Source organism: Poecilia reticulata, linkage group LG15 (assembly GCF_000633615.1).
Source record: "Poecilia reticulata strain Guanapo linkage group LG15, Guppy_female_1.0+MT, whole genome shotgun sequence".
Taxonomy (NCBI): Eukaryota; Metazoa; Chordata; class Actinopteri; order Cyprinodontiformes; family Poeciliidae; genus Poecilia; species Poecilia reticulata.
This window is the reverse complement of record NC_024345.1, coordinates 5,090,793-5,105,992: the sequence shown is the minus strand read 5'-3', so window position 1 is coordinate 5,105,992 and position 15,200 is coordinate 5,090,793. Positions and strand designations below refer to the sequence as shown.

At 39.1% G+C, this 15,200-nt stretch overlaps 1 long non-coding RNA gene across 1 annotated transcript; it reads left to right on the top strand.

Moving 5' to 3' along the window:
• The first annotated feature begins 342 nt into the window (after positions 1–342).
• On the top strand, positions 343–5,782 carry LOC103476599 (uncharacterized). Its single transcript, XR_535502.2, has 3 exons — positions 343–1,180; positions 2,000–2,200; positions 5,483–5,782. It is a non-coding gene; the product is annotated as an uncharacterized LOC103476599 (long non-coding RNA).
• Positions 5,783–15,200: the final 9,418 nt, after the last annotated feature.

Below are 15,200 nucleotides of genomic sequence, written 5' to 3'. Positions count from 1 at the left end.
AAAGTTGTTACAACCTCCAGGGAGAGAACTAAACATGCAGGATGCCGGACCTCAAGGACCCACTTTGGACACCCCTGCAATACTGCTTCTGTGTGGGTTGGAAGAGGTTTTGTGAAGCTGTCCCCCATGTTTGGTGTTTGGAACTGCTTGGGAAGTTTGTTTTGAACCATTTTGTACAACTGCTGTGGCAGTTTTGAACTATTTTGTTTCTGCTTGTTTTGCTACGTAGCTTTACAGCTTTAGATTGCTTTGCCAAGCTAGAAGCTTGTTTGGGAGGCTTGGTGCTCCCTGTGTGTTCTTTTTTTCCCCCTTTTGGGTTATTTTGAGTTTACTTTGAATTGACTTGTTTGGATATTTTGTAACTTTAATTTGCACTTGACATTCTTGAGTTTAATTCCATTTTGTTTTGCATTAATTGGGTTAAATTGTATTGTCTTGTGAAACTTTCTTTTGTAATAAACCATTTTACATTCCACTTGTTACTCTGGACACATTTTATGTTACCGCTCCTGGACTCCTAGACCTTGGGGGCGTAACATAAGTGGGGGCTCGTCCGGGACCACTCGTTAAGGAGGATCCCTGTGTCTAGAGTTAAAAGAGGAACTTTTTTTTTAATAGTCTGTATTCAGCAACGATGTGATTTTCATTCAGTCTGGAGCACTTTTTAGCCGACCCCTCCCTTGAGCTTATACAAAGCTGCCGCAAGTGTGAATTGCTGCAAATTATGGAGCACTTTAAGCTACAGGTCCTTAAACATTACCTAAAGGCTCTGATAGTGGCTGGGTTGATGGAGATTGGTGTGATCAAAGAGCCTGATCTGCCTGAGGTTGCTGCAGTGCCACGCCAAAAGTCCTTGTCTGTGAAGGACCTCAAAGATGGTCCTAGTGTGGAGGTAGGAGAGAGGTACCGGAGGAAGACACCTTGCACACTCCCTTGCTATGACCCACTGTCGTCTGTGAGCTCAGGACGAGATGGAGCTCGTTTGAAGGTGCGGTTGGCACGTCTCCAGATGGAGGTGGAGGAAAAGGCCCAGGACAGAAAAGCTCAGCTGGAGCTTGAGATCAGGAGGCTGAGAAAGCAATACAGCTTCGCAAACTTGAGCTGGAGGTCCAGACTGGAGCGCCCTCTGCCTCTGTCACACCAGGTTCCACCTCCATGTCTGCTATGCCATTCAACATCAGTAAGTGCATTTCTTTAGTACCTGCTTTCAGAGAATCTGAGGTTGATTCATACTTTGCAGCATTTGAACGCATTGCTGGTGCTTTGCAATGGCCTAGGGAAACCTGGCCTCTTTTGTTACAATGYAAGTTTTCTGGTAAAGCTCAAGAGGTGTTGGCAGCGCTTCCGTTAAAGGATGGCTTAGATTATGATCTGGTTAAAGCTGCTGCCTTACAAGAAGTTTTCTTTTTTTCGACAGCAATTGCTGTAATATGTATGTCTAAATTTCGCTTGATTGTTTAGCTTTAAAACGCAAATCACAGACAAATTCTGAACAGAATTTTGGTTTTTTTGGTTTTGTGAAAAAGAACCCCGTAATAAGAGCACTGGTCGTGGTGACAAATTACCTGATCCCTGTTTTGAACCATTAATTTTTGATGGCTTAATCTCACTTGCATCTGATCCCTCTGATTTAAAACCAGTACGCATCTTAAGAGACACTGGAGGTTCCCAATCAATCATGCTCTCAAATGTTTTACCTTTCTCACCTAAGAGTGCGTGTGGTTACAACTCTGTTCTGAGGGGGATAGAGATGGGCTATGCTCAAAGACCAGTCCACAGAGTTTACATAAAATCAAAACTTGTCACCAGGTGTTTCCCTATTGCTGTATGCCCAGATTTACCCATAGATGGGGTGACTATGTGAATAGGGAACGACATTGCTGGAGGTTTACTACTTCATAGTCTGGGGGTTTTAGACAATCATTTAAATCAGACAACCCCAGACTCATCAGACCCTGATTTCCATTTCTGATTCTGTTCTGATGTCTCCATTTTCTAGCGAGGGTGATGCACAACCCTAAAGTAACAACATCTCGTTACTTTCAAATTTGGTGGAGCTGAAGGAGCCTGGTCCACTCTGGGAGAAAGCATCCATCCCCCTGACCATCCATCCCCCTGACCATCCATCCCCCTGACCAGACAACATTTGTCATCTGATCAACAAGCTGATGAGACATTACAAAGATGTTTCAAGCAGGTGGTAAGTGCTGAAAAAGCCAATAAAGAGAAACAAGCTTACTCTGTGCAACAGGGTGTTTTAATGCGTCAATGGTTTTCATCAGGTGCAGGCAGCTCAGACTGGGGTAAGGTTAAACAGATTGTTGTACCAGTCACATATAGACAGAAGGTTCTGTCTCTGGCTCATGAAAGCCAGTGGTCCGGTCACTTGGGTGTTACCAAGACATACCAACTTCTGTTAAAGCACTTTTTCTGGCCTGGTATGAAACGTGATGTTTCAAAGTTCTGTCACAGTTGTCATGTATGCCAAATTGCTGGTAAACCTAACCAGGTAATACCCCCTGCTCCATTGTGCCCTATTAGACTGACCATTTGACCATGTCATAGTAGGCTGTATTGGACTTTTACCCAGAACAAAGTGTGGAAATCAATATTTGCTCACAATTATGTGTGCTGCAACACGATTTCCTGAAGCCATCCCTTTGAATAAGATTACAGCAAAGTCTGTGGTTAAAGCTCTGACAAAGTTCTTTTGTTTGGTTTACCAAAAACACTACACACGGATCAGGGAACAAATTTTCAGTCAAAGTTGTTCAAACCTTAAACATTAAGCATGTTGTTTCATCTGCTTACCACCCACAGTCCCAAGGTGCTTTGGAACGATGGCATCAGACCTTAAAGTTAATGCTGTGCAAGTACTGTCTGGAAACTGAAAAAAGCTGGGATGAGAGGGTTCCATTTGTATTGTTTGCTGCTGGAGAGGCTATTCAAGAATATCTTGGTTTCAGTCCAGCAGAATTAGTATTTGGTCACACACCCCGTGGCCTTTTAAGAGCTTTAAAAGAAACTTTCTTGGTTCCTGCAGAAAGTTCTAAGAAAAGTGTGACTAAGTATGTGCAAGTCTTTCGTGAGCGCCTATGTCGAGGTGTAATGCTCTAGCTAAGAAGCATCTAGCTGACTCCCAAAGAAAAATGAAGCATCACTATGATAAAACATCCGTCAAGAGTTTTTCAAGTAGGAAATCAGGTTGTTGCACTTCTACCTATTCCTGGTTCAGCCTTGTCTGCCAGGTTTGATGGCCCTTATGAAATTCTAGAGAAAGTAGGGGAGAATGATTACGTCATTGGTACCCCTAATCGGCGACACAAGACTCGCGTTTGCCATGTGAACATGCTCAGGTTGTGCCACTCGACCTGCACCAGAACCTGATGGGGTATGTGCTCCAGTTGCAGTCACAGCTCAACTAGAAGTAGATTAGTTAAACCATGCTGATGGCCTAAGAATTAATTGCCCCATCTGTCCTAGTCCTCGCCTTACAAACTCAGAGATGCTAAAATCTCCGAAGAGCCAGCTTGACCACTTCCCCCCCTAAAAACCCCTAGATCTTGGGGGCGTAACAGCCATGAAGGAATGTTGCTGAGCGCCCGATAAGGTGTTTATCTAGGAATGTCCTTAGGAGTGTTCAGCTTCGCAACTCCATGGATACAGGAGGGGTGAGGAGGGAAGAGCATTGTGTTTACATATCTTCACTGAGATTAGAGATATGCAGCCCTTCCAAGGCCACACGGGGAAAGCCAATTCATGAACAGAATGTCTTAGGTCGGGAAGATTATAAATTTCAATCTTCTCCAAAGTCTCTAATACGTCTCAGTTCCCAATCATCCAAATTAGTTTGGTCGTTCCACTGATCCGAAACTAGCAACTTCTCCAAGATCGATTCCAACTCGTTAGTGAGTTTTAGAGTCCTCATCTCTGTCCACACCAACACTCTGAGTGTTTGCTAGTTCGGCCAAGTCTGTCACAAATTTGTCGATAATCCAGGAATCCACAAGCTCCAAACAGCAGAAATTCTGTTATCATGAATAAATCCAGGGTGAATCCCACTGAGTGTCCCTGCAGGACAAGAGGCTCTCTGTGCCCAGACTTCTCGTCGAAAATTTGATCAATTGCATTGAGAGATCGGTTGACCAGATCCGTAATTTGTAGATTTGGATGATGTGCAAAGAGAGGCTCCAAAATTATAGAAAAAGACGGGACAAGCAGGGCAGACAAGGGCAGGGAGGGAGCAGAGGAAAAAAGCGTCCACCTTCATCTAGAGGGGTGTCCAAAGTCGGTCCTGGAGGGCTGGCATCCTGCATGTTTTTATCATCTCCCTAGTGGTTTAACAACCTCCTCAGCAAGTCAGTGTTCTGCTTAGGCCTTCTAACGAGCCATCATTTGATGCAGGTGTGTAAAACCAGGGAGAGAACTAAAACATGCAGGATGCCGGCCCTCCAGGACCAACTTTGGACACCCCTGATCTAGAGCAAGAGGGAAAAAAAGCAGTTATCCTATCTGCTCTGTACAGAGGGTCTGGACTCTCTGCTCTTGAGAAATTATTTCTTTCTCAAGGAGTGAACACTGCTGAGGTTTTAAATTTTATCTAATCACTAACGTTTGTCTGTGACATATGCCAGTTCCAACGTTAAGTGAATTTTAGTTTAATTCATGTGGTTAAACAAATTCTTGTATCCTGGGTCAAATGCGCCATATTCAACTCGCATTACAAATGTTTGAAACGTAAGTCAATTTTAGGAGATATTACTTTCTATAATTTCTTTTGTTGAAACAAGGAAAAAAAGGATTAAAATCAGATCTTGTTTGGAAAAAACAGATCTTTAAGCCAGCTGTAACTAAATTTAAAGTGTTTTAGTTTTGATTTATCACGTGATAATCTTATTCACATCGTGTTTTGGTATGAAGCTGCCTGTGCTGTAAAAAAACTAATCTGTAAAGGGAGAAGAGCCAAGCTGAGCAAATGATGACATATTAAATGTTGGGGCAATGTGGTGGTGCAAGGGTTAACCACAACCCACGTGAGGAGGCCTTAGTCCTCGACACGGCCGTTGCAGGTTTGAATCCCAACCTGGTGACCTTTGCCACATGTCTTCCCTCTCTCTTTTTACCCTCCTTTCCTGTCCATGCACTTTCAAATAAAGGCCGCGAGAGCCAAGAAAAACCTGTAAAAAAATTGAATGTTAACATTTGGAAGCGTAGCTAACGGACTGAAGTCTTTGTTCACTTCCTCCGCTGATATTGCTAAAGCTACAGGTGGACTACAATTCTAAACCAGTGCAGAAAATCGGTGTCATGGATTGTGGTGAATGCTCCTACCACCACCACATCGTGTTAGTATATTTTTCTTTATTAGTATAGCTTATAGTCTGTTTAAGTTTATTTCATTTTGACATACATTTTCTAATGGGTGCACACTTTAGTTAATGTCTGTCTGAATGGTTTACTTATGCTTGTTTTTTTGTTTGAGGTGCTGCTGATATAAACCAGCTGGAGGAAAAACCTGGATCAAACCATTTTCTGAAAGACTGAACGGGGGAGACTTCAAGTTGATTTTATTTAATTTTGTCACTTAAATATTCACTTATTGTTTGTGCTAAGTTAAAGTTAGTTTTCTTTGTTTCATGGGATGCTTTAGTTAATTTTGTATTTATTTGTTCTTTTGTTGTGTGATGTCTCCCTCATGTGGTAGATTTAGGTAACTCCACCCTATGTAAGCAGCTTTTTGTTCTTTGTTTGGAGGTCAGTTTTGTTTGTTCAGTTGACCTCAGTTAATTTGGATCCAAATGTGTTACTTGTCCTTTGATTTATTTTTGCTTTAAATCTTTATGCTTTGTTAATGATTTTTTTTTTTGAAGAATTAAATGGAAACTTTTTTCTACTTTGAACATTGTTTGTCCTCGTTTGAGTCTCGTCCCTCACATCGATTACGACTTCTCCTGTTCACTGACAGTAGAAATTCTACCTGAGAACATCCAAGCAAAGGCGAGAAAGCCAGAGAGAAGAGCCTGTAAGTCATATTTTCTTGAGCAGAACTGCGCAGGAGGGCAGTTTTTCCACATCACGAGTCGTGATTACCAACCGGGGGAAAAGATGAAGACGACAATAGGTCAGAGGATGATGCCGCGGCATGTTTTTTAAATGATTTATTTTGTGAATTTATTCACATGTGATTTTAATTTTGTTTATTTAATGGAACGCAATTGCATTTTTATGACATTAGCAAAATATGATCAGTTTTTCCCACATTTGAAATGGAAATGCAGCAACTCACTCAGATCCTTACAGTAATTACATTTTTTTGTAGCTGTCGGAATAAAAAACGATGTTGCTTTTCAGTTTTAAATTACAGATTGATTCATGCTAAAAGTTGTTTTAAAATATTACGATAGTTCTGTAGCAACGTAGGATTTGTATTGAAGGTTATCATACTTTAAAAATAATAGTTTTCTATGCCTGATGTGCAAATAATTATGTACATTTAAGCATTAGCAAGTTAAAGTGTTGCCTCACTTAATTTGTAATGCCACCTTCAGGCTAAAATGTATCTTTTAGCTCTTTCCGTGTTTGAAAGCTGCTTTAAACAAGAGTCCAGCCTACAAACTCAATCTGCTCATAATATGGTTTGTGTTTGAAATAACAGCAGTACAAATAAGTCCAACACTGCACAAAGACTGAAGTGGGGGGAAAAATCATAAAATTGTAAATATTTAATATACTCAATAGAAAAATACCCTCCAGTGTCATGTACCTTTAGTTAATGTTTCCATGCTGTGCAGCGCAGCAGGAGCTCAGCAGGCGCTACAGGAGTAAAAGAAACAAAGCTGCTTCTTTTACAGGTACCAACAATCTGTTATACCAATATCCCCATCTACATGTGGATTAAATATTGTTTCATTTCATTTACCATGGCATTCTATCTTGAATAATTAAAAACTGCAAGCCCCATTAACTTAACTGTGCCTGACCCGTTTTATCATATCAGCTGGCAGTATTGCAGCCAAAATGACCGAAAGCTTCTCTTACTACGAGTTAATTAAGTGATGAAAGCCAAAAAATGAAAATGTGGCTCTTACTGCTATTCATACCGACATCCAACCAGCCAATGACGTGGGTTTTAACTACGGACCTCTGGCTTTATGAGTCAATAATGAACCTAGGGCAAAGGACAAGACAAAAAAATGATTGGACAGACAGATCTGGACGAGGATGAGTAAACGGATGAGAAGGAAAGAAGATGAAAGACAAATAGAAGGTAGGATGAATTACCTAAACAAGAAGAGGGGAAGAAATTCTTTCCTCATTTTCTTTTCTCTGAAAAATCTAAGTGGTCTGTGACTCAGATGCTTTGATGACTGTCATGTGGTGAAAAGCCAAGGGAACAAATCACCAGGAGGGTGAGAGCATTACAAGGCTGCAGTCGCAGAATTTTTAAGTAATTAGTTTCATTTGGAAAGCTCAAGGGCAACAAGGCTCATTCTTATCTTTCCTTCTCCCTTTTTATTCCAGCTAATTGGTAACGGAGAAGAACTACAGGCTGAAAAAATCCTTAAACACAGATGAAAAACATGCAATTTTGTTATGAGAAGTGAATTTACAGTGTTTTAAATCCAACATAATGTTATAAGGACAGCTGCAACAATGAAGTGCTTACTGTATGCAGATAATTTGTTTTCACATATGACATCGTGGAAGTCTTAGAGCCTTCAAGATGTTCACGAAAAACCCAACAATGTAAGCAAAAAATAAGCTCCACTGACTTAACTGGATTAGTACAAATAATAAACAGCATTATGATTGAACTGTTCAGTTTTTATTGAGCTTCTGTGTCAATCAAAAAACGTTTAAGTGACATCTTTATGGTCCGTGTTTGTCCCATTATTTATTCTGGGACAAACGCATCCTTTGGTCTGCTTGTTTGGACCAAAAGCAGATTTTATTTTTCTCTATTGGTTAGGGTAAGGGCACAGTTTGCTTTCACGATATGTTGCTTTAGCAAGTAGACTATCACACAAACAAAGCCACGCAGGTGATGGTCATCGCTCCCATTGGACAGTGTCCACAAACAACAGGACAAAGCACCGACCCTAAAGTTCTGCTTGCTTCATTTGTGATGTTCTTACAACTGCAATACCATTTTGAACATGGAGCAGGTCATACAATGCAGGTTTGCGTTGTGATATTTCCAATTTTGGAACTGCAATGAAATGTTGCTGTAAGCTGATAGAGAAAAGATGCTCTGGGTGTTCTAAGTTATGTCTGTTGGATATTATCATTTGAGCTGAAACATTGAAGCGTCACAAGAAAAATGTAACCAGATAAAATTGTAATTTTTCATGTTTCAGAGCTGGACTTAACCTGGACAAGACAGCAGCAACCTCTACCCCTAACCCTAAAGAGGGTTTATAGTAGGCAAAAAGCAACTGACGCTGGAAAGCAGAAACATTTCCAGTTAGCTGAGCCAGAACACCAAAAGATCTACAAACGGAAACAAGTCAAACTAAAAATCTCTACAAACACATAAGGCAGAACTCAACTCAAAGGAAAGAACCGAATGCGGTAAACTCTTAGTTTACAGCAAGGCACAATAATCCAAATACATTGACAAAAATAACCAAGGCCACAAATACCCATGGATTATAATAGTACTTTTTCACAGCTTTATGTATTTTTATATTTCACTTTTTATTCAGTGAACATCTTTCCTTCAGTACAAATCTCTAGATTTTTGCTGTAGCATTTACCAAAACTGTTTGAAGGAATTCAACTGAAATACGTTTTGCTTGTTGAGAACTTTTCTCATCAGCTCACCTCCAGACTCTTAACACTAAGAGATATTTGTCAGTCAATTATCAGCCCAGTAGGACATTTTACACTGAATTTCATTTTCAGTTTTGAGGCGTTGCTTCCTAAAATTTGATATCTAATTTCATGATGGAGGCCTTGCACTTTTTCTGTTGGTCCTCTATAATAATTAACTATTCCCCCACCAGGCTATCTCTGTTCAGTGCCACTAAGTCTTTTTTTTTTTTGACATGGCCTAAAATTACAAAATTGGTTTGTAAATGTACCATCACTATTTATAACGGAAGATTTTTTTTCTGCATTGATTTATGCACAATAAATTCTATTGTTTTTCTATTTACTAATATAGATTGTAGTTTTTTTGTGACTACAATGACTATAGTTAATAATTCCTATTTCATTAACAACAAAACAAAAACTCCCCTTTAATAGTAAGTATCTATGAAAGAAGAAGAATAAGTATACTGATGTATCTTTAATTAGTCAGTTAGCTTCACTGACCAATTTCATTCAAAAACTGGGCTTAGATCAGCGTTGGTTATTTTAAATATTAGTATTGGTTAAACATGAATAAGATTATTTTCCAAAAAAAAAACTTGTTATTAACTCTTTGATATTAATATTATTTCTCTCTGTATGGGAGAGAAATTATAAAAAGAAATATGCATATTTGGGCTTGAACCCATGAAAAACCTGTCATGTTTTCAGCTATTCAAAAGCATATTTTAAATATGACGGTGCATATTCCCAATACTGTTTGGTATTGGGGGCTGTTTTAAAGCATCTGGGTCCATTTTGTTTTGCATGTCCACAATATTTCCGAATAAAAACCAAAGATCTTTTCATCATGTATCGGTTGCATTGCGTGTGCAGTGATGGACACTCTTAAATGCTGGGTGAACACAAACAGCTGCTGCAAAGGTCAGTTTTATCAGTGTTATCTGATGATGACACAACAGGCAGAGGGATCCTGTACCAGATTTACTGTCCTTTATCTGGCTGACGGATTAAAAGATTATACACAGCACAAATACATAATCTGATCTCGTTTTTTGCACCTATTATTTCCTTTCCACCCCCATGTTCTGCTTGTATTGTTATGATATTGCACATCACAAGTAACATTTTATGTGTGGGGAAAAAGGCCACTTGGCTCCATTTGGAGTTTCAACCTTCCAAAGTATTTTCAAGTGTTTGATGATAAGTTTTAGAGGTTTTCTTGCAGTTTTAACAACTTTACATAAGCGTGGATGGGATTGTTGAAAGCCATGACCTGCATCATAAGATCTGGATCTGATCTAAAGAAATTGAAATTCTCACCAAACTTTCAGAAGCTTGCAACCTCGTTTTGCTTTATTTTCATTTTCCCCTCTCTGTTTGAGCATTCTGCATCTGAGTTTTACTTTCTCTAGTCTTTATTTTTCCTCTTCTCAGTCCCTGTTGTCTTCACTTCACCTTTTTTATTGGATTTTATCTACACTGTGTGCAGCACCCATCTCTATTTCAGAGTCTTTCTGCGTAAAGCAGTTGGTGCATGTTGCACTTGGTGTGCAACCACAACACAGCCACTTGGACAGCATCCTGCACTGTCCAGTCGGGACTCATCGGTGTCACCAATTGATGCAAAGGGTACCTTTTGTGTACCCTCTGCACCAATAGTACACTAAAGTACCATCGATGCAGGATTTGTGATGTGTGTTGCACCACTAGGTAAAGAGTAAACCTGTTTTGCTCTGCTAAGATAGAAGGCACTGACTGATTGCTACTGTGACATTTAATTTTCAACCCTGTCAAGATATTTGACTAATTCTGACTAAGAATTCGTCAAAGAGACTTAGATTTAAGTCTAACTGAAATATTCCAGCAACCAGATGTCGAAAGAGGAAGTGAATCTTCAGGTTAATAATAAAAAAAATAAAAACTATTCAAAAAGACAAATTTAAGCTTTGTATTAGTATTCACACCTCTGAACTTTTTCAGAGGTGCTTTGTTGCAATACAGTATTTCATTTATTTTATTTTTGATTCTAGGTAAAAGACCTACAGAGAGTAGAATATAATTTTAAACTAAAAGAAAATGATGCCTGGTTTTCCTTGAAAACGATCTTGTTAGGTTCTGTGTGTTAGTTTGAGGTTTTCTGTGTCCTGTTTTCCCCTGTGAGTCTCTGTCCCGTCCTGATTGTTCCCAGCTGTGTCTCGTTTCTGTGATTACCCTCCTTGTGTATTTAGTCCCACCTGTTGTCTGTGATCCTCCTCTAATGTACGTCTGTCTGTCACTACACGTATTGTTACTCGTTGCTCCTTGTATTTCTGGATTTTGTTACCCTGGATCATCATTAAACACCTTCTAAATGTCTGCCTGGGCCTACGAGTGTCTCTCACCGCAAACAATACCAAATCATGACAGATATGAATGTACATTTGTATCCCCACCCTTGCATTTTGCATAATGTTTGCGACACCAGTTATTATTTAGCAGATGGTGTTCTTTTCTGTTTGGTTTAATGTAAATATGAACTTGGACAAAGTGCATTTATGTTAACCTAATTCACCATTTGTTTTGCTTTTTTCTCCACAATGGTTGTAACCAGAACCTTTGTATTTGTGTGTTTCTGATACACCTGTAAATCTGATGCGCACATGATATCTGCCAACAATGGGGATGGACAACAAATGTTTCTCTTGATTCACTGGGTGTCAATTTTTGCTTCAAAAACGATATTTGCTGGGACGCTGGAAAAAGACTATTGTTGTGCTGAAAGGAGTCAGTGAAACTATTCAAGCCTTAATCTATTTTAAACATTGAGATACAGCAGTTGTCTGTTGCAGCAGCAGAGATATCCTCTATATTTCAGACTAAAAATTATAGTCACTGAACGTTAGAATAATGAGAATGATTATTTTCTTATTTACATAGAAATGTGGACAGAATGTAGTCTTCATATTGTTTCTGAAAACTGTGTCCCAGAAAGGATAAAAGTTTGCTATGAAATGTGTGTCAACCCCTGAACAGAAGCAGAAGATACCGGCTGCATCTGGGAGGAGAGCGTATCCACAGGGAAGCAAGTCCTGTGCCAATGGGGTGAAAGGTCATTACACCGAAAATAACATTAAAACGTCACAGTTTGTAAATGTATTCATTGACAAAGACCCATTTGTTGTGATGTGTTGTGGTCCGATGAAATTAAATTGATCATAATGACCAGTGTGATGGAAATAACAGTGTGGAAATAATGACCAAGATCTTGAGATATCAGCCAACAAGGAAAAGCTTATTGGCACTAACGGTCTGAGGCCCAAAAACGGACAAAGATTATGTTTCTGTTTGTAGATTGCAAATGTCTAGTTTGAACTGTAGGTTTGTTGAACTGTAGGTTTGTTGAACTGTAGGTTTGTTGTGCGTCTCTGAATTCTGTGAACAAACAGCATCATCAAGAACAAGCAAGACACTCGACAGAAGCTCCTTGTGTGTTGGAAAACTCTCTGCAGCTTTTTGTTCATTGGTACTTGCCTCTTTTGGGGCGTGATTTGGAGCTCTCCAGACCAGACTGTGGAAAGCCTGACAGGAAGTAAGAGAAAATAAGATGAAATACAAAGTTTTCAGAAAATTACTTCCACCATATTTGTCTAATACATGACGTTCTGTGTGAAGATTAGTTGTGACTTTCTGACCACTAATCTCATGAAAACTGTTCCAACAAATAAATGCAGGTAAAAAATTTTTTTTTCCAAATATTCCAAAACAAAGAAAACTTTTCCAATTTTAATGAGACAATATAATCCAAGCTGCATCTTTAATTAAAAGATTGGAGGATTGACCTGAGGAAATGCCTCTAATTACACATGCCAACATATGTAGGTGCTTCACAAACTCCACTGCTTACATGGCGAAGAAATAAGGTGAAAATCTAAAATAATTTGATACTGACCCAATGCTGTATACTTTTATTTCAGAGCTAATTAGCTGTTTATTTGACTAATTTTATAGTATAGGCAGGGAATGCAGTCACAGGCCCAGTACATATTCACTGCGTAAGAATTTTCCCTTGTGGGGTTTTTGCTGACAAAGCGAAAAGATGAAAATGATTGGGTTTTCAGTTACCTTTGATTTAGTCAATGGTGTTAGTATCCATTTTTATTGTGTACCATCAGGTAGGAACACCTGCTTAAACCATGGATTTAGTCTAAATAATGCTAAATAAGCAGCAACGTTGAAATAACTAGCTAAATCGTGAGATCTCTTGGCTTTACAGGGACAGGAGAGTATGGCTATGGCTATCTCCATACTTGAACAAAATGACAGTAATTGGTGCATAGACCCAGGCATATAAGGCCTAGTTTATTTTTTCCATTTTTGAACATCTGATGCTTAAAACGCAAAACAGAGCTGACTAAATATCAGTTGTGGTCCGCTAATAATTCAGCTAGCCAGCACTTGTAATGCCTCTGTCTTCAGTACTGCCATAAGCAGATAAGTGATATGACATTTATAAAACTGCCTGAACTACTTACTCCAGTTATTGTTCCTCCAGCCTCACTGGCTGCACGATTCCACTATCATTAGCTTCAAGTGTAATTTTTGTGTACGTCATACATCATGCTAAGAGGCTCTTTCCATAGATCGAGCCTCGCTGTGGCACCATGTCTAACCCTAATCACCTACTGTCTCTGACTGTCTGTCTCTGAATGTCCTTCTTGCCCTGTTTTTCACTGCCTACCTCAGGTTTTCCCTCTCAAATAATGGCACCAGCCTTGTGCCTTTTTGTCTGCTGAAATTGCCTCACCACCCATTACACATCCCAGCATCCCCGTAGCCAACTCTATTTTGGTAACCCAAAGACTTGTGGTGCTGCAATGAAAAAGTTCTTTGTACGCAGCCATTGGCAGTGCTTTAGCTCAATCCTCAAATAATCATTACGCTAACACTCTGTCATTAAAGATGTTGTTCAATGTTATTGATCTCGGAGGAGCATTAAAAAGCTTTTACTGGAAAGGAAAGCGAGGGAACTGTCATTTTTTTTCTGATGTGACAGTCTGCATGTTCATATCAGGATGAGTGTGGTGGAGAATACAGGCCAAAGCTAGATCACATAGCTTGCCAAATCTGTTTAGTTAGCTAGTGCTAACTAAATAGTTTGTTGGGCAAGTGTTAGCTTGCCTAACAAAGCTAACTAAATGTTAGCTTGTCCAACATTTAGTTAGTAAGCTACATATTTAACTCCATGTTAGCTTGTTAAATATTAACTCTGTATGTAGCTTGCTAAATACTTAGTTTGGTGCGCCATAGTTTGGAGCTAAATATTTAACTGTCTAACTAAATGTTGAGTTTCAAACTATGACATTTATGAATGAATGAATAACATGATAAAAATATAACTTTGAAAAATGTACAGACTAAATAACCCAGATTGCTGCTGTTGACTTTGTAACTACAAACAGCATCGACTGTCAATAAACATGATCACAAATATATAATACAAACATATTTACTGCTGAAGTTGTTTATACTTGCTGTAGCTATAACTGGTGTTTATTAAACAGATTTTTTTCTTTTTCAAACTTTATGCAAGTTTATACTTTCTTGATGAAACATCACAATGCATTCTAGAAGGTATGTCAGAATTAGAAACGCATCTTAAAAGCTCTAAAGGAATGTTGATGCTTTAAATGCGACTCCCGTATAAAAGTTTCTTTGACTCACATGTGTACCAGCGCCTGACTGCGATGGGATTATTCTGCTCTGACACATTAGGAATGTCTCTGTCTCTGCCAGCTCTGCTATCAACCTGCTGATATAAACACTGGGTTGTGTTCAAGGTCCGCCCCCACCTCCCGGAGGGATGAGATGGAGATGAGACCACAGGTTCACAGGGCCAAGGCGATATTGACCATAACAGTTAATAACAACAGCTTGTCTTGTACTTCTGCTTCTCTGGACAATAACAAATATCTAACATGATACTATGGAATGTAAATTAAAGTCTTACTACATACAACCAGGGGCCCTGCCAGAAATCTTGGACCCTCCGCGCAGCTACTGTTACAATTTCTTGAGTCTATTTGACCCATAAAAAGCGTCACAATTTTAAAGGCTTGCGTCTGAGTTGCTTTCTTTGGTTCAATACTGATAATTAGCACAATATTTATTGCTCATGAATTTAACATCCAGCAGTCCACATCCAGTATGCAAGTAGGTTGTTTAAATGTTTTCTATTAGTTTTAGATACTGAAATGTCTCCATGAGCAACAGTCAAAGGTAATGTTCAAAATACRCATAAAGCAATCCAGACTTCTAAAAATGCTATGTAGTTGCATTTTATTCAAGCTGCAGTACATAACTTTAATAAAAAATATATTTTCTCCATATTTGTTAAAGCTGTCGTA